Below are 27,110 nucleotides of genomic sequence, written 5' to 3'. Positions count from 1 at the left end.
ATCAATCATATCTACGTCAAATGATAAGATGAATCTACACTTACTCATTTCACTCTTCTATGTTAGCTTCATTCGTACTCTTCATATAAATGGATTGTTTATCCAAATTATTCGCTGATAATAAAACTCTAATTTTCAGCCCGTATGCATCATGAAAACATACTTATTATCATTCACGACCTTTCCACTCAAATTTCGGGACGAAATTTATTTAACGGTTAGGTACTGTGACAACCCGGAAATTTCCAACCAAATTTAAACTTTAATCTTTTTATGTTTCCTACACGATAAGCAATAGTTGTTAAGTTAAATTTCAAGAATTTTAAACTATGTTCATACATTCATTCAACCTCGACCAAGTTCCAACGATTCACGAACCATTAAACGAATATGATTATATATGTATATGTGTATATATATTATAACTTGAAACTTAAACAAAATATTAGATTAAATACTTTATATGATTGTATCTGTTTCAAAATGTTTATCAATAGAATTAGAAGATAAGATCAAATGATTGAATTATCAGATATATTGAATTATGATTACAAGTCTCTGTTGAAAGGCCCACGTTGATTTGAGAAATCTTTCTATTTTAACAATATTTGAAAAATGGTAAAGGGATTTATAAATAAGAACAAATTGTCAATCATTGAGAACTAGACAAAGGATAGTGGAAGATTGAATCTCATAAAGACTCGATTGATCTATTTAGTTTCAAACGTACAAAAACGTTTTCAGTTTAAAAAGAACTTTATTATTAAAACGTATATAACTTTTATAAATATCTAGAACCACTTTTGACAACTCATTACTTAACTAGTATGATAAAGATAAAGATATTTATATTTTATTTTATTAAATATATATAACGATTTAAATTAATATTATATATATTTATACGCGTATTATATGTACATAGTTTTATACTTTTACTATACTTAAACTTTACCTTTACTTTATTTTTACTTTACTTTAACTTTAATAATTCACTTTAATAATTCATACTTTAATAATTCACTTTAGTAATTCATACTTTAATAATTCACTTTAATAATTCATACTTTAATAATTCACTTTAATAATTCACACTTTAATAATTTACTTTAATAATTCAAAAATCTATTATAAATAGAATTCAATAGATTTCATTATTTCATAGAAACTTGAAAATATTTTTCTCTAAACTCTCTCAATCGATTTACATATATATATTTACTCCGTATTATTTAAAGATATTATTAGTATACATAAAATATTACGACGGAGTGCTGTCCGAGTGATTTCAAAATTGTTTTTCGAGTGGGATAGGATTAAGGAAATTATGAGTTATAGCTATGGAGGTGATTGAGTATGGTTCATGGGTATGCTCGTGAGGTCAATATAGTGTTTATCATTTCCGTTGCGTCTACGTACCTTTCCTGCAATATTGAATCTCAATATTGATACGTGAGTACTCATAATTTAACTTTTACATACTAATAGTGTATCCCTGACTAGTGCTCGAGTATTTAGGATTATGCATGCTTGTACTTTTGGTATTGCCCTTAGACAGGTTAGGTTGAATCTTGAATTAGTTACACTTGCGGTTGAGATAAGGTATAAGATATGCATGTCCTTGGAAAGCTAGCGAAAAATTAAGAACTTTTCCTTTAGATATCGAATGGTTTCGATGAACGGATTAGAAGTTATAATCAATTGAATTTTCGATATTTTTATTAAAAAATGATTATTATTATCGTCGTTTTTATAGTCGTTCTAGTTTTATCTTATTATTATCATTATTATTATCTTTATCAATAAAAGGGATTTATTATTAAAAATTGTTTTTTTATTACTATCGTTATTATTGTTAAAATTATAATTAGTATTATTATTATTATCCAATTATTATTATTATTATTATTATTATTATTATTATTATTATTATTGGTATTATTATTATTATTATCATTATTAATATATATATATATCATTATTTAAAAATGGTTATTGTTATTGTTATTATTATTATTACTATATTATCATTAAGATAATTATTAGTATTATCGTTAATAATGTTATAGTAACTATCATTATTAATATTAGTGTAATTAAAACAAATATTTGTAACACCTAATTATTTTGATTACTATTATTATCATTATTATGAACACGATATAAAAGACGATTAAAAGCTATTAAACGAAACGATTAGGAAATAATGGGTAAGAGTATCATGATGAAATTAAAATATTATAAGATATTGATTTAGATAAAATTATCGTACTTATTATTTTTATCATTACTATTATTATTAAAAGTATCGTTAGTATTAAAACTATCATTTTAACAAAAATTATCATTTTAATAGAAATGTCATTGTTACTATAAAATATCATTATTATTATTATTTTAAATAGAATTATTATTTTAAAGATAATATTAAAAGTTATCGTAAATATTAAAGTTATCATAATTAGAATCATCGTTTTATCATAATGTCATCTTAGTAATTATAAATATTGATTTTTTATAATAATAATTATTATTACAAAATAATACAACTTTTACTTACTATCATTATAGATATTATTTTATCAAATAAATATGTGATACAAACATATTTTACTACGTGTAATAACTTACTTTAATAATACCTATCATATTATCTTTATGATATTAAATGAACCCTATAAATTTTATTACTTAATATATATAAAAGTATATTTTATTATATAAATTTAATATAAAATTTTATTTATTAATAAATAAATTATATTATTTACTCTAATAAATCTTTTAAAAAAATATTTAAAAATATAAAACGACGATATTTAAACTATATATTAATCATGTATAGATTTTTGGAAATTATTTTGAGTCAAATTTACTTTTGTTGACTTTTGCATATTAGTCTCGAGCATTAGGATTGTGGTACACTATGACTTGACCTAATTTGTTAGACAAATATTGACCAACACATAAATATATATAATTAATTTAGGTTCGTGAATCCGAGGCCAACCTTGCACTTGTTCAATGACGTTATATGTATTTTTACTACGAAATACAGTATGGTGAGTTTCATTTACCTTTTTACCCTTTATATTTTTGGGACTGAGAATATATGCGCTTTTATAAATGTTTGACGAAATAGACATAAGTAATTGAAACTACATTCTATGGTTGAATTATCGAAATCGAATATGCCCCTTTTTATTAAAGTCTGGTAATCTAAGAATTAGGGAACAGACACCCTAATTGACGCGAATCCTAAAGATAGATCTATTGGGCCTAACAAACCCCATCCAAAGTACCGGATGCTTTAGTACTTCGAAATTTATATCATGTCCGAAGGAGGATCCCGGAATGATAGGGGATATTCTTATATGTATCTAGTTAATGTCGGTTACCAGGTGTTCACCATATGAATGATTATTTTTGTCTCTATGCATGGGACGTATATTTATGAGAACTGGAAATAAAATTCTTGTGGTCTATTAAAATGATGGAAATAAATGATTATGATAAACTAATGAACTCACCAACCTTTTGGTTGACACTTTAAAGCATGTTTATTCTCAGGTGTTAAAGAAATCTTCCGCTGTGCATTTGCTCATTTTAAAGATATTACTTGGAGTCTTTCATAGCATATTTCGAAGAACGTTGCATTCGAGTCATTGAGTTCATCAAAGATTATTATTAAATCAATTTATAGTTGGATAGTGGATATTATGAAATGGTATGCATGCCTGTCAATTTTCGATGTAAAGAAAGATTGTCTTTTAAAAACGAATGCAATGTTTGTAAAATGTATCATATAGAGGTCAAATACCTCGCAATGTAATCAACTATTGTGAATCGTTTATAATGTATATGAACGGGTCCTTTCAATTTCCATCCTTCATAAGAATTTCAGCGTTGATATAAGAAATTTTCTTTAATGGTTTCATGACGTTAGTACACTCCATCAATCGGCTGAAATCTATGTTGAAGTGACGAGTAATCCTCGTGATATAGTGGCCTCCAAGAAGCGGCTTTTCTCTCCGTGTCTCGGTAGCGATGTCCAGAAAATAGTTTTCTATCAATCCAGGAATATCAGTATAGCAACCCCGTTTTATTTGATCCATTATCCACAGATCTAACATTTTAACCTTTTCGTTACCTTCGACTCTCGCATTGAAAGTGCATGCGATAAGTCGATGAAGCAGTCTATCATCCCGGTATGCAATCTCATTATACCTGTATCTGCTCGATTTGAATGGTGTAGATGCATTTGGCCCACAAATTCTTCGCCAATAAGCAATCTCATTAAAGTCAACTCGACCAACGTAATCGAAACCCTGCAAGTAAGCACCCAATTGGTTGTCGGTAAGTTCCTCAAAAATCCCCAACACTTTGCACAACTCAAATCTGCTTATCCCTCTATATTCGCCCCCTAACCGAAACCGAAGAAAATCATTCGACAAATAATCCCGAACATTATTAAACCGTACAGTTGAGTAAAATTCTTTTAGCAACACTGGAAAAATTGGTTCGCGGATGCTAAAAATGTGCTCCCATGGGTAGGTAACGATCCTATCGTAGGGGATGGCTAGCAAACGGGAAACATGTTGGTGCATATTTGCCTCATCCAATGGGCCCCAAATAAAGTACCACGTGGCATTTATAGGCGTACTGTTTATCCTATCAAATGTTTCTGCGTAATCGTTGTCGTTTTGAAATTGTCTCAACCAAACTTGAGGATCATTTAGATCCTCCTCTTCTTCTTCGCCAGATGATGATGATGAATGTTGTTGTGGTGGTGGTGGTGGTGGAACCAAACCTGAGGTCCTGCCTCTCTTTGGTTGACCTCTTCGGCTAGATTGTCCCTGCAAAACATAATAACACCAAACCAAAAGAACATAGAAACCGTTGTGTTAATGTTAGCTAAAAACATAACCGGATAGCAAGAGCACTTAGTCATTCTATTCATAGTTCATAAGCATTATGATTCATTTAAGCAAAAGCGTATGTTCAAAATTTTTAACCAAAGTCAACACAAACTCGCTAATACACTTTCAAAAATGAAAATCACAAATTCACAATTTAGCATCAACTTAGGACTCAAGCATGTTGCGTTCATAGGTCATAGCATTTAAACTTGCATTCTAATGATATTCATCACAAATCATAACACAAATTTTCACAATTTTAGCTCAAAAGGACCATTATAACGCCACTACATTATAGCATTCCATACCATCAATCTACTTCAACAGGCCTAAACAAGTGAAAGTCAAGCATACATATTTCATAAGATCATTACAATTCAAAAATATGCTAAAAATTCAAGAACATTCAAATTATGACCCGGCCAAATTGACATTTATATCACCAACAACAATTAAACACTTTACAAGTTTCATTAACATCATACACAAACTCAATATCTTGACTTAATTACCCTAAATTCGGATTCAATTACTACAAACCCTAGAATCATGAGCATACCCCTAAAAACATGTAATTTTTGCAAAATCAAGACAATATGGGTAATTAAACAACTAAGGTACGTTAATCTTAACAAGAATCATGAAAATCAAACACCCCACACTTATCTTTCACCAATGTATACATATAAACATACAATTCAAGTAAATGAGAAAGAAAAGTGTGAAAATGAAGTAACCATACCCTAGAAAACATGATTGAAGCTTGGAATTGATAGAAGAAATCACGAATTTGAAGTAAGAAATTAGGGCTTTTTGGGAGTGGGTTCGTGTTTGGCAGAGAAAATATGATAGAAGTGTGTTTTGTGGATGAAAAATGGGGTGGATAGGGTTTAAAACATGTATTTTTTTCTGAGTATCTGGACGCCGTCCAACTTTAAAGAGTGGGACGACGTCCAGGTTTTTGGGACGGCGTCCAGGTTTAAAATATGGGACGGCGTCCAGACAAGTGGGACGGCATCCAGATTAACTACAAAATTCTGACCAAATTTTTCGACACTCGCCAGTTTATAATCCAAACGTAAATCATTTTGCACAAAACTAAAAACAATCGTACACACAATTCAAAATATTTACACTTGTGAACCATTTTTTAACGAGTCGTTCACCCAACTCGTCCCCATATCGATTTATGCTTTGTTGTCGAAGTTGAGGCTAACCTCATCTTCGATTTCCAGGGGACCATCAACATAGTGCTTGACCTGATGGCCATTCACTTTAAAAGTATCACCCTTCCAGTTCACCATTTCAATTGTACCATAAGGGTACACCTTTCTTACAACAAATGGTCCCGTCCATCGGGACTTAGCTTTCCTGGTGATAACTTGAAACGGGAATTGTAAACAAGGACACGATCCCCTTCCATGAATTCCTTTGGATTATTCAATCTCTTATCGTGCCATTGTTTGGTTTTTTCTTTGTAAATTAGAGAGTTGTCATAGGCTTCAAGCCTCAACTCGTCTAATTCATTTAACTGGGTCAAACGTAACCGACCCGCCTCTTGGTAATCCAAATTACATGCCCTTAGCGCCCAATGCGCTTTGTGTTCAATCTCCAAAGGGAGATGGCATGCTTTTCCGTATACCATACGGAAAGGAGTGGTTCCAATTGGTGTTTTGTAGGCCGTGCGAAAGGCCCACAATGCATCGTTTAACTTAAATGACCACTCTTTTAGATTCGCACCAACGGTCTTTTCAAGTATGCGTTTTAACGACCTGTTGGTATTCTCCACTTGCCCACTTGTTTGGGGATGATAAGATGTTGAAATTTTATGGATTACTCCATATCTCTTCAACACCTTTTCTAATTGCTTGTTGCAAAAGTGGGTGCCCAGGTCACTGATAAGAGCTTTTGGCGTGCCAAACCTAGAGAAAAGTTCCATCAAAAAGTTTACTACAACTCGGCCATCATTTGTGGGGAGAGGTTTTACCTCCACCCATTTGGAAACATAATCAATGGCTACGAGTATGTAGAGATAAGAATGAGATTTTGGAAAGGGCCCCATAAAGTCAATTCCCCAAACATCGAACACCTCGCATACTTGGATGCTTTGTTGAGGTATTTCATCCCGTTTAGTGATTTGACCATTGGCACGCGTCACAAGCCTTACAAATGGCGTAGGCATCTTTGAATATTGTAGGTCAATAAAAACCGGCCTCGTAGACTTTCCTCCCCGTAATTTGGGGACCAAAGTGCCCACCCGTTGGACCACGGTGACAATCAAGAAGAATTTGAGTGCATTGCTTTCTCGAAATGCACCTTCGAATCATACCATCTGCACAACGCCTAAAAAGATAAGGGTCTTCCCAGAAGTAGTATTTCAGGTCACTAAAGAATTTTTTTCGTTTCTGATGTGACCAACCGGTTTCTAAGTACCCTCCAACAAGATAGTTGGCTATGTCAACAAACCAGGGATCATCAATTTTCTCAATTTTCATGAGATTTTCGTCCGGAAAGTTATCTTGGATAACAGTCTCATGGAGAACCTCAAGATTCGGGTTCTCAATTCGAGAAAGGTGATCGGCAGCTAGGTTTTCGGCCCCCTTTTTGTCTTTAATATCAATGTCGAATTCTTGCAAAAGCAAAACCCAACGTATTAACTGGGGTTTAGCATCTTGCTTAGCAAGCAAGTACTTTAATGCTGAATGGCCTGTATAGACAACCGTCTTTGCTAGTACCAAATAAGATCGGAATTTATCAGACGAAAAGACAATTGCCAGGAGTTCCTTCTCGGTGGTAGTGTAATTAAGTTGGGCTCCTTGCAATGTCTTACTAGCATAATAAATGGGCTGGAAATGTTTTTCAATTCTTTGCCCCAAGACAGCACCAATAGCAAAGTCACTAGCATCACACATAAGTTCGAATGGAATTGACCAATTCGGCGATATGAGAATGGGTGATTGCGTGAGTTTTGCTTTAAGGAGGTTAAAGGCATTAAGACATTCGTCCGTAAAGACAAATGGAGCATCTTTTTCAAGAAGTTTGTTCATTGGGGTTGCAATTTTGGAAAAATCTTTAATGAACCGTCGGTAGAAACCGCCGTGCCCCAGAAAACTTCTTACACCTTTCACGTTCGACGGTGGTGGTAATTTAGCTATGACTTCCACTTTAGCTCTGTCCACCTCCAGTCCCGCAGAGGAAATTTTATGACCTAAAACAATGCCCTCTCTTACCATAAAATGACATTTTTTCCAGTTAAGTACAAGATTAGATTCTTCACACCTAATCAACATACGCTCAAGATTATGAAGTCATGAGTCAAAAGAATCACCGAAGACTGAAAATTCATCCATGAATACTTCCATAAAGTCTTCAATCATATCATGAAAAATAGCTACCATACACCTTTGGAAGGTGGCAGGAGCATTGCATAAGCCAAAGGGCATACTTCGATAAGAGAAAGTACCATAAGGGCATGTAAAGGTGGTTTTCTCTTGGTCCTCGGGTGCTATAGGGATTTGGAAATATCCCGAGAAATCGTCAAGAAAACAATAAAAGTTCTTTCCTGCTAACCTTTCCAATATTTGATCAATGTAAGGTAGGGGAAAATGGTCTTTTCGGGTAGCATCATTTAATTTTCTGTAATAAATACATACCCTCCAACCCGTGATAGTCCTGGTGGAAATTAATTGATCGTTTTCATTGGTGATAACGGTTATGCCACCCTTTTTGGGTACACATTGCACCGGACTCACCCAAGGACTATCCGAAATTGGGTAAATAAGACCTGCATCAAGGAGTTTGACAATCTCCTTTTTAACAACTTCTTGCATATTAGGGTTCAGTCGCCTTTGTCTTTGTACACATGGCTTATAGTTATCTTCCATTAAAATCTTATGCGTACAATAAGAGGGACTTATACCCTTGATGTCATGAATTTTCCACGCTAGAGCCGTTTTATGGGCTTTTAACATGGAAACAAGTTTAGACTTCTCACTTACAGAGAGTTCGGATGAAATGATAACCTGGAGAGTAGAATCCTCTTGAAGATAAGCATATTCCAAGTGACTTGGAAGTGGCTTCAGTTCCAAAACGGGAGGTTCTTCAATCGATGTTTTACATCGGTACTCATTTTTTAAATCCAACTTTCTGTATTCTTCATCATTTGGCTCATAACCGTTAGCCATTAAAGCGGTCAACATCTCCACTTCTTCCACCATGTTCTCTTCATCACCTTCCGCAAAAATGCATTCTCCCGAACCTTGCAATTCTGGAAATTCCTGCAACAACTCTGAATATGTGTCTACGGTTTGCAAATAGTAACATTGATCATCAGTAGACTCGGGGTATTGCAGGGCATGGTCAAGGGAAAAGGTTACCTTAATATCCTCAATGCTAAGGGTCAATTTCTGCCCATGAACATCTATCATAGCTCTAGCGGTATTGAGGAATGGTCGACCCAATATAAGAGGCACACGTGTGTCCTCCTCCATGTCCAAAATTACAAAATCGGTCGAAAATACTAGGGTACCCACTTTTACTAACATATTCTCTAAAATTCCACGAGGGAATTTAATAGAGCGGTCCGCTAGTTGAATTGCCATTCGGGTTGGTTTTAGTACCTCGGGGTCTAGCTTAACATATAATGAATAAGGCATCAAATTAATGCTAGCCCCTAAATCCGCTAATGCTTTAATGCATTCCAAATCTCCTAGGAGACATGGTATGGTAAAACTTCCAGGATCTGCTAACTTCTTTGGTATTTTGTTCATCAAAATTGCGGAACAATTAGCATTCATGGTGACGGATGAAAGTTCCTCCATTTTGTTCCGATTAGTAAGTAAGTCTTTTAAGAACTTAGCATACTTGGGCATACCTGAGATTACATCAATGAAAGGCATATTTATGTTAATTTGTTTAAACATATCTAGAAATTTTGATCTTTCGGCCTCTAGCCTTTCTTGTTGTTGCTTTCTTAGGTATGGGAGCGGTGGTTGATATGGTTTCACTACGGGTTTCTCCCGTTCTTCCTTTTCAACCAATTGTTCCGGCTCCTTAACCGGTTCATCATTTCGGTTCAACGAAACACTGAAATCAGAATTTTTGGGCATTCTTGGAGCATCGTATGCTAAACCACTCCGTGTGGTAATAACATTGGCGTGCTCATTTCGAGGGTTCTTATTAGTATCGCCCGGTAAACACCCTGGTTTTCTCTCACTAAGTAAACTAGCTAAACCAATCATTTGCTTCTCCAGATTCTGAATTGAGGCTTGTTGGTTTCTAAATTGGTGTTCGTTTTTCTCATTTGTTTGGTTTATGTTTGTGACAAGCTGAGTTTGTGATGCAATCAACTTTTCCAACATACTCTCCAAATTTGACTTTTTCTCTTCCTGTTGGGGTTTTTGATAAAAACTCGGAGTTTGTTGTTGAAACCCACTACTTGACCCTTGTTGGTAATTAGAATTTTGACCTTGAGGGGTGTAGGGGTTGTTGAAGTTCCGGTTAAATTGGGCTCTTCCTTGAAATTGATTATTATTTCTTTGGCTTATGAAAGCCACTTCTTCTTTTTGAGCCATTGTTAGACCGGCATCACAATCTTTTCCTAAATGGAGTCCACCACAGTATTCACAACCTACTTTCATACTATGAATTTCCTTGGTCATTTTGTCCATGTTTCGAGCAACACCGTCTATTTTCACACTTAGGAACTAAGGTCATCATAAGCACCGGCGCTTTGGACTTGAGCATTACGAGTAATTGGTCGTTCTTGATGCCACTCATGAGAATAATCGGCTAGCTTCTCGATTATCTCATAAGCCTCTTGCTAGGTTTTGTCCATAAGTGAACCTCCGGCCGCTTGATCAATGGAAATTCGGGTTGCAACATCACAACCCTTGTAAAAGATTTGGACTTTTTGGAAGGTATCCAAACCATGGTTTGGACAACCTCTCAGCATTTTGAAAAATTGATTCCATGCTTCGTACAAGGTTTCCATCGGCTTTTGACAGAATTGGGTAATTTCGTGTTGGAGTCTCGCGGACTTAGATGCTGGAAAATATTTCTTAAGAAATTTTTCCAACATACCATCCCAAGTTTCTATCGTAGCCTCGGCCAATGAATCTAACCAACTTCGTGCTTCCCCGTGGAGTGTCCATGGGAAAAGTCTTAAAAATATGGCCTGGTCAGTGTCTGGTTTAAGTTTGAAAAGAAGACATATCTCTTGAAAGAGACGAATATGTTCGTTTGCATCTTCATTTGGACCACTACTAAATTGACACCCGTTATTAATCATTTGGAGAATAGGTCCTTTTATTTCAAAATTTACCTCACCAGTGGGCGGAGTAATGGCACTACCTTGTCCGGTTCGGGTTGCCTTCATCTTGGCTGCCATTGATTGTCTTTGTATCACCGGTCTTGCTTCTCCTTCCATTTCAAATTTTGGAGGAGGAACGGGCTCACCAAATTCAGAATATTTCGGCTTGGTTGTACTTGATTCCGACTCAAAAGTTTCCTGCTTTGATGAAGATTCAAAAAGTTCAAGTACTTCTTTCGGGATCCTACCAAGCTTTCTATCAGGTTCCGTAAGTGGTGTAAGTAATGGAGAATCTGAACTTCGGGTATGTGGCATATGCAACCTAGAATATGTCAATCACACAACTAACAAAAACTATTAAATGCATCGATTCTATAAGTTTAAAAATCAAAGACTATTAATAATTTAAAATAATTAAGAAACTACTTAATCACAAATTAGTCAATAATTCTATTTTGACACAAAACTATCCCCGGCAGCGGCGCCAAAAACTTGATGTGCGAAATCAGGTATATAAATTATCGTTGGAAAACACCGGTTAAAAAGACTGTTACACACTAACGGGCAGTGTACCCGATCGTGTAGTAGTATAAATAATGGTTTAGTTCCGTGTATCGTTCCAAGGACAGTTGTATTAGTCAAACTAGAATTAGAAACTATATTATGATTAACTAAGTAAATGAAACTTAAAGGTACAAGATATTATGTTTTTGTGGCTTTTTAACGATTTAGCCAAATCAGAGAAGGTTAAAAGTAAAAACAATATTTTTGGTCTTTTAAGTTTATATAATGAAAATAAGTGCAAAGAAAGCAATTAAGATAGTTTGATTTAGATCAAAGAGATGAAATGTTCATCTAGATATTTTACCCTCGGTATTTGAAAGGACCCGTTCATATACATTATAAACGATTCACAATAGTTGATTACATCGCGAGGTATTTTGACCTCTATATGATACATTTTACAAACATTGCATTCGTTTTTAAAAGACAAACTTTCTTTACAATGAAAGTTGACGGAATGCACACCATTTCATAATACATCCAACTATAATTGACATAATAATAATCTTGATGAACTCAATGACTCGAATGCAACGTCTTTCAAAATATGCCATGAATGACTCCAAGTAATATCCTTAAAATGAGCTAATGCACAGCGGAAGATTTCTTTAATACCTGAGAATAAACATGCTTTAAAGTGTCAACCAAAAGGTTGGTGAGTTCATAGGTTTATCATAATAATCATTTCAATATATTAATAGACCACAAGATTTCCGTTTATAAATATATGTACACTCGCAAGTGTATAAAAGTATTCTATAAGTTGTAGGCACCCGGTAACAAGCCTTAACATTCATGTTTTACCCTCTGAAGTACACCAGATCAGGTGTGTTTAAAATAACCTCGAAGTACTAAAGCATCCCATAGTCAGGATGGGGTTTGTCAGGCCCAATAGATCTATCTTTAGGATTCGCGCCTTCCGTACATAGACAAGTAGTTTAATGTTACCAAGCTAAGGGTATATTTCTGGTTTAAACCCACGTAGAATTAGTTTTAGTACTTGTGCCTATTTCGTAAAACATTTATAAAAAACAGCGCATGTATTCTCAGTCCCAAAAATATATATAAAAGGGAGCAAATGAAACTCACCATACTGTATTTCGTAGTAAAAATACATATAACGTCATTTAACAAGTGCAAGGTTGGCCTCGGATTCACGAACCTATATTAATTATATATATTTATATGTTGGTCAATATTTGTCTAACAATTTTTGGTCAAGTCATAGTGTACCACAATCCTAATGCTCGAGACTAATATGCAAAAGTCAACTTGACCCAAAATGACTTCTAAAATTTATACGTGTTTATTATATAACTTAGCTATAGTCGTTTTATATATTTAAATATATTTATTAGATTTTATAATAATAAAAGTCATTTATTAATAAAAATTTATATTAACGTTTATATATGATAAAATATACTTTTATATATCTTAAGTAGTAAAATTTATAAAGTTCACTTAATATCGTAAAACTATAGTGGTAAGTATTATTAATGTAATTATATTACGCGTGGTGAAAAATATCTTTGTATCCCCTATTTATTTGATAAAATAATATTGATCATAATAATAATAAGTAAAAGTTGTATTATTTTGTAATAATAATAATTATTATTCTATAAAAAAAATAACAATATTTATATTTACTAAAAATGTTATTATGATAAAATGATAATACTAACATAATAGTAATAATGATATTTTATAATAACAAAGATATTTCTATTAAAAAAATAACGACGATAGTAATAATAATCATTTTAACAATAATACTAAAATTCAGTTGACTATAACTTCAAATTCGTTCATCGAAACCATTCGATATCTAAATGAAAAGTTCTTAATTTTTCGCTAGCTTTCCAATGACATGCATATCATATACCCTATCTCAGTAGCATATGTATCTAATTCAGGATTCAACAAACCTCTCTAAGGACAATATCGAATGTACAAGCATGCATAATCCTATATACTCGAGCACTAGTCAGGGATACACTATTGATATATAAAAGTTAAGTTATGAGTGCTCACGTATCAATATTGAGATTCAATATTGCAGGAAAGTACGTAGACGCAACGGAGATGATAAAAACTAGATTGACCTCACGAGCATACCCATGAACCATACCCATCACCTCCATAGCTATAACCCATAATTTCCTTAGGTTTGACTCATTCAAAAAAACTATTTTAAAATTACTCGGACATCACTCCGTCGTAATATTTTATGTATACTAATAATATCTTGAAATAATATAGAGCAAATATATATATATATATATATATATATATATATATATATATATATATATATATATATATATATATATATATATATATATATATATATGTAAATCGATTGAGAGAGTTTAGAGAAATATATTTTCAAGTTTCTATGAAATAATGAAACCTATTGAATTCTATTTATAATAGATTTTTGAATTATTAAAGTGAATTATTAAAGTATGAATTATTAAAGTGAATTATTAAAGTATGAATTATTAAAGTGAATTATTAAAGTTAAAGTAAAGGTAAAGTAAAGTAAAGGTAAAGTTAAAGTATAGTAAAAAATATAAAAACTATGTATGTATAATACGTGTATAAATATATATAATATTAATTTAAATCGTTATATATATTTAATGAATTAAAATATAAATATCGTTATATTTATTATACTGGTTAAGTAATGAGTTGTCAAAAGTGATTCTAGATATTTATAAAAGTTATATACGTTTTAATAATAAAGTTCTTTTTAAACTGAAAACGTTTTTGTACGTTTGAAAATAGATTAATAGAATATTATGGAAACCAATTCTCCAATAGCTTTTGTCTAACTTTCGTAAATGACACTTTTTATTTTTATTTATAAATAGCTTTACAAATTATTCCGAATATTGTTAAGAGGAATAGATTTCTCAAATCATAGTGGACCTCTCAACAGAGACTTGTAATCATAATTCAATGTTTCTGATAATTCAATCATTTAATATATATTTTTTTTAATTTCGTCAATAATCATATTGAAACAAATACATTCATATAAAGCATTATACTTTTAAATACTTTGTTGACATTTTCAATTTATAACATATACACATATACATACATATTCATATATGTTCATTTAATGGTTCGTGAATCATTGGAATTTGGTCGAGGTTTAAATGAATGTATAAACATAGTTTAAAATCCTTGAGATTTAACTTAACAAACATTGCTTATCGTGTCAGAATAATATAAAGATAAAGTTTAAATTTAGTCGAAAATTTCCGGGTCGTCACAGTACCTACCCGTTAAAGAAATTTCGTCCCCGAAATTTGATAGAGGTCGTTATGGCTAACAATGAGAATGTTATTATGACGATTATGAAGTTTTATCATGTCTAAGAAGTATGGATAAAATAATTCGATTACTCAAAGCGTATGAGGGAAGTTATCGTAAATGAAGGAAATAAGATTATAGTGATTCGTCATATCTTTTGACGTCATCACAATTGATCTCCGAATTTAAAGAAAATCTTTGTAATCTATGTTGGATTTGATGCTTCGGTGATTAAGGAGATTATGATTCTCTTCGATTTAATACGATAATCCATCTTGATTTCTCTGTCGGGTATTTCACTATAAATCCACCTCCTTCGTTTCCTTACAACTCACACCTTCTATTCTTTATCCCTCAACTCATATTTTAAAGTATTTGTCAATATGCTTCATCCAGTACTGATTCTCGATATACTCCTCACTTTCATATCTGTCATTCTTCTTTTTCATCTGCCTCCGGAAGAATCTATTTACTTCTACTATATTCTCGGTTTTATAGTGTTTTTAGTTCTTCCGTGTCTTTATATTGCTATATGCATCGATATATACGGTTTATAATTTTTGGGTGGTTGTTGGGTTTTATATCTTCCCTTATATTTCAAAGCCCCTGCTTTTGTCTTCTATAATCATTGACATCCAAGTTAATGCTCCCTTCTATTTGCTGCGATTTATACTCCAATTTCTATTTTGGAGTTTTGTCCTTTCGTTTCTTCTTCTTGCGATTAAGCAACGTTTGTAATGGTCCAGTATTCGCAGATATGAATTTCATAATGAACATAGTTAATGTTCTAAGAAGGAAATGGTAATGGCACGATCTTGATTTGTTAATTTACCAGAATACCCTGAAAAGACCGAATCATCAAGAAAATATATTCTTGATATTTTTAGAGATTAAATAGAATACAAGAGTCGTGTAACATGGAATATGATGACGGCATGGTCAGTGAATCGTCATGTCCCATTAGAAACTCAGCATGACTTACTGTAATATAATCACGTTGATCAAGTGTCATTATATTATACTAACTCATGCTTCAGTTCCCAACACTACTTCAAAACATTCATAATTTAAACTCGAAAGTTTATAGAATATAGAAACTAATAGTTTCTTATATGATGTAACACTGATAGCGCAAAGAGATAAATGACTTCAGATAAGATTAGTTGTGAAAATATCCTCAGAAATATCGCGGATATTTATAATGAAAGATATGATAATATCTTAGAATTTCTAATATTGATGGATGATGATGAAGATTTGTCTGTAAAGGTTTAGAATAAAGAGTAAGGTATTCGTTAATGACTTTAGCAGGCACTGAATCATTTGGATTCTTTGAAGGCAGATTTAGTCTTTGTGATTTGTCCACAGCCTCCTTCATAGTCTGTTCAATCCGTTTTCCAGTTCCAAACCTTCTCTTTTTCTCAGCTTTACCACCTTACTATTCTTTGTCATCAAACTTTTTACTGTTAAGATCGTTTACAGTTTTTGATGCTTCGTCAGCATTTCAAGAACTAGTTTGCAGTTCAGAATATTTTTCAGAACTTCACATTCAAAGTATGTAAGTCCAGGAGATAGACGTTTTACGTACACATATAACTGTTGACATGCTGCGAGATTTCAAAATACTGGTTACTGTTTTTCGATGATTCGTATGACAATTCTCGTTACAAGATGCGAATGAGTAAATGATGTGATTTCAATAAATATAATGATTTTTCGAAAAGTCAAAGATAATTGAAGTTGTTGGTAAGTTTATTGCTAAGGTGGCGAGATATGAAAGGTCCCCAGTAACGATGACGAAAGGGCAACGTATCTATCGAGGTTATAATAAGACTAGTCCGACTGAAAAGTCGAAGTTGACTTGCTGGAGCTGTGACAAAACTGTCTACTTTGAAAAGGAATTAAAAAGTCATTTTAGCTAATAAATGCCAAAGGGTCTGACACGGATACGCGTCGAACTATGACTTTGGCTTCGAGAGCTTTTTAGGTACATAAATGTGGGTAATATGTGGTTGGATCATCATCTCGATTGTTCATTGTTTGAAGTGTCTTCGAAAACTTCGGAGAGTTTGAACACAGTTTGTAATCATTAATATACATATGATGTTCTAACACGGTTTTGAAGTCAAAGTATAGCTTTGAAAGATGTAGGAATCTAAGAGTGATCTCTTCTGTTAAATCATGACTTGGATTTTGATTTGTCAAAATCAGAATGCGTAATCAAATTTGGGTGAGAATGGTTGTTTTGATTTCTATACAAGAATGTATATTGTTGTGAGATTTTGAGAGTATAATTGATGATTTGCTTAATCAGATTCGAAAAATGTAATATATTAATTGTGAATTTATATATCTCTCGGGTATTACCTACCCGTTAAAAAAAAATTCACAATTAATATTTTGTACAACAGAATTTTATTACAGTCTTTATGAAAATATATATGTGCATATTTTCTTCAGATGTAACATAGATTTAATGAGTTAATATTAAATTAAACTCATTTGATTTACGGTTGAAACTAGAACTGAATAATCCCTAAAGACTTTAGAAATTACATAACTTTTACGGAGTATTTATTCAATAAAATTGAAATTATGAATTAATACTTCGTTATTTGTTGGTGTTTGTAACCCTTGCATCATATTCTCTAAAGTCACTACTCGAGCGCGAAGCTCGTTGACTTCTTCTATTACATCGGGGTGATTGTCGGTTCGGACGAGCGGATAAATAAAATCTAGAATTTGATGTAGTATATAATCGTGACGAGATACTCTGAAAATGAGAGAGAAAATGGTGTTTCAGACCGGTTCGCTGGTAAGTGCTTCAGGTTCATCGCCAAGAGGGCAATGTGGTGGATGGAAGGGATCACCTTCTTCTTGTCTCCAATTATTGAGGAGGCTACGAACCTATCCCCAATTCATTCATAATAGATGATGGCTAATTGGTTGATCCATTCCGGTCACACTGCTTTCGGAGCTTGAGTGGGATTTCATATCGGAATTCGAGGGACTTGAACTAATGACGAATTCCATTTTGTTCGATTGAATAAAGAATTTTTCGATATGAAATGATTTTTCGGCTATTGGGTGGTATTCTAATTACATAGAATATCTATATATATAGCGCAAAAGATTTCGTAGATTACGGAGGAAATTACGGGATATGTCAGGCAAAGTTTACAGTAACAGATACGCTAAGATATGGATTAGCAGATACGCTAAGATATGAATTTTGTCTATATACTATTCATGCAATCAATGCAGTAAGATGTGTCTAGACTAAGAATGATAAGCAGGCAATTTCCGACAAAAATGATAAGCAAAACTTTTGACATGCAGACACGGTCGAAGTCCAGGTGCATCCTAACGACTATCAGTTAGACACACTAATGCAGACCTGGTTCGCTAAGACCACCGCTCTGATACCAACTGAAAGGACCCGTTCATATACATTATAAACGATTCACAATAGTTGATTACATCGCGAGGTATTTTGACCTCTATATGATACATTTTACAAACATTGCATTCGTTTTTAAAAGACAAACTTTCTTTACAATGAAAGTTGACGGAATGCACACCATTTCATAATACATCCAACTATAATTGACATAATAATAATCTTGATGAACTCAATGACTCGAATGCAACGTCTTTCAAAATATGCCATGAATGACTCCAAGTAATATCCTTAAAATGAGCTAATGCACAGCGGAAGATTTCTTTAATACCTGAGAATAAACATGCTTTAAAGTGTCAACCAAAAGGTTGGTGAGTTCATAGGTTTATCATAATAATCATTTCAATATATTAATAGACCACAAGATTTCCGTTTATAAATATATGTACACTCGCAAGTGTATAAAAGTATTCTATAAGTTGTAGGCACCCGGTAACAAGCCTTAACGTTCATGTTTTACCCTCTGAAGTACACCAGATCAGGTGTGTTTAAAATAACCTCGAAGTACTAAAGCATCCCATAGTCAGGATGGGGTTTGTCAGGCCCAATAGATCTATCTTTAGGATTCGCGCCTTCCGTACATAGACAAGTAGTTTAATGTTACCAAGCTAAGGGTATATTTCTGGTTTAAACCCACGTAGAATTAGTTTTAGTACTTGTGCCTATTTCGTAAAACATTTATAAAAAACAGCGCATGTATTCTCAGTCCCAAAAATATATATAAAAGGGAGCAAATGAAACTCACCATACTGTATTTCGTAGTAAAAATACATATAACGTCATTTAACAAGTGCAAGGTTGGCCTCGGATTCACGAACCTATATTAATTATATATATTTATATGTTGGTCAATATTTGTCTAACAATTTTTGGTCAAGTCATAGTGTACCACAATCCTAATGCTCGAGACTAATATGCAAAAGTCAACTTGACCCAAAATGACTTCTAAAATTTATACGTGTTTATTATATAACTTAGCTATAGTCGTTTTATATATTTAAATATATTTATTAGATTTTATAATAATAAAAGTCATTTATTAATAAAAATTTATATTAACGTTTATATATGATAAAATATACTTTTATATATCTTAAGTAGTAAAATTTATAAAGTTCACTTAATATCGTAAAACTATAGTGGTAAGTATTATTAATGTAATTATATTACGCGTGGTGAAAAATATCTTTGTATCCCCTATTTATTTGATAAAATAATATTGATCATAATAATAATAAGTAAAAGTTGTATTATTTTGTAATAATAATTATTATTATTCTATAAAAAAAATAACAATATTTATATTTACTAAAAATGTTATTATGATAAAATGATAATACTAACATAATAGTAATAATGATATTTTATAATAACAATGATATTTCTATTAAAAAAATAACGACGATAGTAATAATAATCATTTTAACAATAATACTAAAATTCAGTTGACTATAACTTCAAATCCGTTCATCGAAACCATTCGATATCTAAATGAAAAGTTCTTAATTTTTCGCTAGCTTTCCAATGACATGCATATCATATACCCTATCTCAGTAGCATATGTATCTAATTCAGGATTCAACAAACCTCTCTAAGGACAATATCGAATGTACAAGCATGCATAATCCTATATACTCGAGCACTAGTCAGGGATACACTATTGATATATAAAAGTTAAGTTATGAGTGCTCACGTATCAATATTGAGATTCAATATTGCAGGAAAGTACGTAGACGCAACGGAGATGATAAAAACTAGATTGACCTCACGAGCATACCCATGAACCATACCCATCACCTCCATAGCTATAACCCATAATTTCCTTAGCTTTGACTCATTCAAAAAAACTATTTTGAAATCACTCGGACATCACTCCGTCGTAATATTTTATGTATACTAATAATATCTTGAAATAATATAGAGCAAATATATATATATATATATATATATATGTAAATCGATTGAGAGAGTTTAGAGAAATATATTTTCAAGTTTCTATGAAATAATGAAACCTATTGAATTCTATTTATAATAGATTTTTGAATTATTAAAGTGAATTATTAAAGTATGAATTATTAAAGTGAATTATTAAAGTATGAATTATTAAAGTGAATTATTAAAGTTAAAGTAAAGGTAAAGTAAAGTAAAGGTAAAGTTAAAGTATAGTAAAAAATATAAAAACTATGTATGTATAATACGTGTATAAATATATATAATATTAATTTAAATCGTTATATATATTTAATGAATTAAAATATAAATATCGTTATATTTATTATACTGGTTAAGTAATGAGTTGTCAAAAGTGATTCTAGATATTTATAAAAGTTATATACGTTTTAATAAAGTTCTTTTTAAACTGAAAACGTTTTTGTACGTTTGAAAATAGATTAATAGAATATTATGGAAACCAATTCTCCAATAGCTTTTGTCTAACTTTCGTAAATGACACTTTTTATTTTTATTTATAAATAGCTTTACAAATTATTCCGAATATCGTTAAGAGGAATAGATTTCTCAAATCATAGTGGACCTCTCAACAGAGACTTGTAATCATAATTCAATGTTTCTGATAATTCAATCATTTAATATATATATTTTTTAATTTCGTCAATAATCATATTGAAACAAATACATTCATATAAAGCATTATACTTTTAAATACTTTGTTGACATTTTCAATTTATAACATATACACATATACATACATATTCATATATGTTCATTTAATGGTTCGTGAATCATTGGAATTTGGTCGAGGTTTAAATGAATGTATAAACATAGTTTAAAATCCTTGAGATTTAACTTAACAAACATTGCTTATCGTGTCAGAATAATATAAAGATAAAGTTTAAATTTAGTCGAAAATTTCCGGGTCGTCACAGTATTGGATGTAAGTTTTGCTATTAAGGCCTGATTGGATGATTGTGTGTGTAAGTTATCTAATAGGTTCACTAAGAGTTCTCTTAAATAAACACGCAAACACAATTACAAGATCAAGGGTTCCCTTTTCTCTATAGTTCTCGTGTTTGTAATCAAATAACTATGAAATGTGGTAATCACCTAAATCGACCAGCCAAGAGTTCTCTTTAGCGAGTACTCAAACTAGAAGTACTAAGTGAAGGTTCCCTATTACCTAGACCTTTTCGTTTGTAACTAGTTAATTAGCAAGATCAAAGACTTAAATAACAATTGTCTTTGCGTTCGCTCTACACAATTCATTCCTATATCGTTTAATCGTATTGATCTAATTTACCCCCTTGGTCCGGTTTAGTAAACAATCAATCTAAGGCAAGTTGATTGTAAATCAATATGATACATCAACAAGAGTTCTCTTTATCAACAACATATCAATTAACTAGATACAAATGATTAAACATCAATAAGCATGGTTCTTTAATTCAAGCTTCAATCTTTCACACATAATACATACAATCAATAAGATTACATCCAATACCTCGGTTATTAATCTAGAAAAACATTATAGAAACTAGCCAACAATCATGGTAACAGACAACATAACAATCAGATTATCAATGGAAATCATTGCTTTAGAACAAGGAATAACCTACAAGAACAATGAGTTCTTGGATGAAGAAGGTTTTGATCTTTGATGCCTTGATGTTGAGCCTCTTCCAAGAGCTTGGAGTTCTCCAATATTGCTCCCAAAATTCGTCTCTGTACTCTCTGGTTCGTATATGGTAAACTGGTCTTCAATCAGTAGCTTTTTAAAGTGGAGAAAGTAGGTCAGAAAGTCAAAAGTAGGCTGAAACCTACTTCTGGACGGCGTCCTGGCTTTTGGACGGCGTCCCAATTTAAAGGCTTGGATGGTGTCCCAATTTATTGGACGACGTCTAAGTGTAAAAATCTGGACGGCGTCCCATAGCTCTGGACGGCGTCCCGTTGCTCTAAATTTTACTGTCTTGCTTTCTTGCAATCTCTCTTCAAATGGACGAAGTCCCAATCATTTGAAGCCTTGTTTTACCATTTTAGAGCGCTAATTTGACCTGAACTTGTATCGGGATCAACCACAGTCATAAATCATCAAGACTCTTTATAAATCACTCTCCGATACAAATTTGCATATCTTGGCCTATCACTTGTAGAAACGCCTTTATTACCCTTGATTTTAGAGCATTTTACACAATATTGCGATAGATATATATACTGTTATTGAGCAATATTACATATACTCTAACCACTCCATTGGCAAAATCAAATCGACCGATAAAACCAAAAATAAACACAAAGAAGTGGCACGTGTCAAGAAGAAAACAGCTTATTCCTCTAACATCAGTTTCAAGAAAGTTGCACGCAACACTTCTGTCCCTAAATCCCCTTCGAAACATATAACCAAACCACTTACTGAAAATGCCAAGAAAAGCACGAGATCAAAATTCCTTTACATAAAGCATTGTGCGAGAAGAAGACAGAAATTAAAGTTTTCTCAACTTAATCGTAAAACAAACTCCACTTCTAAAGTATCCGGTAACATCTCTAAAGCATCATCAAAACCTAAAGATAATACGAGCCTCAATTCCACCAAAAGAACGAGCAGCACCAAAGATACAAACGAATACGGGCTCAGCATTGGCATCCATTGGGAGTCCGATCTTTGATCTCCCATACTATCCATTCGTTATGTAAGTTTATAATGAGTTGCATTTCATTAAATATTCGTGGGTTGGGTCAAATGGGTAAAATCAATTGGCTCAAACAAATTTGTCATAAAGAAAATCCGATCATCCTCGGGCTACAAGAAACAAAATGTGGCCAATCAAACGACTCTTTAATTGAATCCTTTTGGTACAACACAAACCTAAAATTCGTGCAAAAAGACTCAATCGGGACTTCGGGGAAATTATTATTAATATGGGATTCGTCCACTTTCTTATTTGACTCAGCCATTGATGGAGAATTTTTCATCGCGATCAAAGGGAAATGGGCGATTTCGACACTGATATGGTTATTATAAATGTATATGGTCCACATTCACATGCGAAAAATTAAGATTTTGGTCCGAACGTTCAAAACTAATTGATTCCATCGATGTTCCCCACATTATCTTTGGCGACTTTAATGAAGTTAGATTTAAATCCGAACGTCTAAATTGCTACTTCAAACAAACATAGGCCGATAATTTTAACAACTTCATAAACAACGCTAACTTAATCGAACTCCCATTAGGTGGAAAGAAATTTGCACGCATTTGCCTCAATAAATTAAAATTCAGCAAACTCGATAGATTCCTCATTTTCGAAAGCTTCCTTAACATTTGGCCTGATATCTCCTCAAAAACCCTCGATCGAGACCTTTCCGATCATTGCCCAATCATACTAAACAACTCCTTCACCGACTTCGGACCGAAACCTACCTGTGTCTTCAACTCTTGGTTTAAACTAAAAAATGCCGATGACATCATTAAAAACACGTGGCAACTCCCCGTTGACGGTAACCGACCTGACTGTATTTTCCGTAATAAACTAAAAAATGTAAAACTTAAACTTAAAAAATGTAGCCTCCAACTTAGCAACCTTGACTCCGAAATCAAATCGCACTTAGACGCCTCTAACGAATGGGAAAAATTGCACAAACTAGACAATTAACTGAAATCGAACATAAAAACTGGGTAAATGATAAGATCCAACACATCGAAAAATAAAAAAAGAAAACCAACATGCTAAAACAAAAAGCCCGTATTAAATGAAATCTCCAAGGAGACGAAAACTCCAAATATTTTCACAACTTTATTAAAAGAAGAGCCAACAAAAACAACATCTGCGGCATCTCCTTAAACGGTACATGGTCCGAGGATCCACACATAATAAAAAATGAGGCACTAAAATACTTTGAGACACTATTCAAATCCAAAAAATGCAAAGGTAATTGTCCATTCGAAAACGATCCAAATCGTGATTATCTAAACGATTCAGACAATCTCATACTTGAAGCCCGATTTTCTGAACAAGAAGTGTGGGATGCACTTCACAACTGCGACAGCTCAAAAGCTCCCGGTCCTGACGGCTTCAACATGAAATTCTTTAAAAAATATTGGTGGTTGATAAAAGAGGATCTCATTAAAGCCCTCGATTGGTTTTGGACCAATTCCGAAATTTCTAAGGGCTGCAATGCTTCTTTCTTCACACTAATTCCTAAAAAATCCAATCCAATCGGTTTTAACGAATATCGTCCTATCTGCCAAATCGGAAGCTATTATAAAATACTCACAAAATTCTCTCTAGCGTACTTTCAAAAGTAATCCACAAAATAATTGGTACAGTGCATGTACTACAGATAGTTTAAAAACCTTCTCTTGTTTTATAATTTGATGTATGGTGATGTAATTAGCTGAGATATATGATGTACAGAACTATTTTTTTTTTTTTTATAAATTTGATATTTGTTGTCATTGTATGTATTTTTGTGACATATTAACCAGTAGTAAAAATGTCACAAAACACCTTATATAAATAACAAACTACAAATTTTTAATAATTGTTGTGTAGAAAGATCTACTCACACCTTATTAGCATTTAGCAGTGGTGAATTCACAATAGAAATTCAATAGGGTTCTAAAAAAAATTTCAAAACAAAATATATCTAAAAATTATTTTATGGTTGTTTATTTTCAAAAATCCCATGAATCCAAAAAATATACAGATAGTTAAATTTACAAGTATCTTATACAATTTAAAGAGTAAATTGTAATAAAAATTTCAAAAGTAGTAGAGTCAACCTTTATATTATCAAGAATAAATATATACTCCGTATTTAATTTTTCAATTCCCCTTACATCATTGTACATTAAATATTGTTAAGTAAATAATCATTTGGTAACTTTACATATAATATATGTTTGAATAATCGAAGTATTACACTCATTGTTAGATGCACTTTTTTATTTATTTATTTTCTTTGTTAAAAAAACAAATACGATTAAAATTAGAAAATCTTATCAATAGATAAGGATCCATAAAAATCAATACATCCCAAACCATTAAAACAGTTTGCTAAAAATAAACATGCTAGAATGACAAACGATTATAACTAGCTAACTCTAACCGAGTCACAACGAAATCGTAAAAGCTAAAACAAAATACGAACTAAATGAATATAACAAGATCCTAACGAAACACGAACGCTAGAAAAACAAACTAAACACAACGCCAATACGAACCCGGCCACATAACCGGCTTTGGAAGCACCTTTGTGATTCCTTTCATCCGGTCAAGACGTTACTCCGTCAACTTATCAATATGAACGACTTTGACGAATCTGCTAGAAAAAGCATACGTCACTTGACCCTATGTTTTTTTACTTCGTCACAATTACGGGGTATATTTTATAAAATATGAAAAAAGTTTTACAGCAGTACTAAGTTTTTTAGCACACCTAAAATCGAAAAGAATTGAACCAAGTCTAATTCAACTGACAGCAACCCAACCCATCCCATACCATACATTTCTTTTACTTTTTATTTTCTTATGATTATACATTCGTAGTACCCTCTTCTTTTTTCTTTTTGTCATATACCCAATACCCTTACATTTATATATTTTACCATCTTTTTTTGTGATTTAATAATTTGTTTGGTTCAATTAAATATAATCACTGATGTGACGAATGAGGTATTACTTAAGTAAAATTATTTATCTATCAAATATAAAAAAATATTTGAAAAAAGTATAAGTAAATTAACTTTACAAGCTATACTATTAATCAAGATTGTAAAGGATGCGAGCCCGGGACGCGTCGGCGTATACAAAAATATCTACGGTTAAATATTTCATGTGTATAGTCGGTATACAAAAGTATTTACGATTAATAATGCACGAAGCAACATACGCTGATATGCTTGGAGGAGCTGAATTGCTCCAAATTTATCAAGCGATCAATCTTCCATCAAATACTATTGTTGTTCATAAGTATTGGATGATTTTACCGATAATGTGTTTTATAATTGCTTCAATGTATAATGTGGTTTTGCTACTTTTGAGCAATATAGAAGCTACGACCCGTTTACCGCTGTATAGGAGCTACGACTCGTTGTCTAATAATAAAAAAGTTTGAGAAAAAAAAGTATGAGTTGAATAATTATACTGTATATGTTATTTTTTTTTTGAAAAGCAAGATAAATTATTATTAATTAAAATGGAGTTACAAGGCCCTATACATATCTATACACTGATGATACGGAATTACAAAAAGGAGGCTATAAGTCGCGGGTAGCCAACAAATACCATTAAAACTAAAGAGGGAATAAGAACTTAAAAAGAGACAAGCCGGACTAGAGAGGGCAACAGTGACGATCTAGCGCCAACAAAGTTACACAAACTAGCCCGATTAATCAGACCCTCAATAGAAGAAAAGGAATCCGTGGATTACCCGAAGTGTTAGTAGAAAATTAGCCAATCCCAACACGGTGGGGAGAACCTGCAACGAAGAAGGAAGGATTTATAAGCCATTGATGCCACTCGATTAATTTCTTTTTATGCGATCTTTTAGATATCCAACAATAACTTTGGGT

Source organism: Rutidosis leptorrhynchoides, chromosome 1 (assembly GCF_046630445.1).
Source record: "Rutidosis leptorrhynchoides isolate AG116_Rl617_1_P2 chromosome 1, CSIRO_AGI_Rlap_v1, whole genome shotgun sequence".
NCBI classification, from domain to species: domain Eukaryota; kingdom Viridiplantae; phylum Streptophyta; class Magnoliopsida; order Asterales; family Asteraceae; genus Rutidosis; species Rutidosis leptorrhynchoides.
This window is presented reverse-complemented; position numbering follows the sequence as displayed.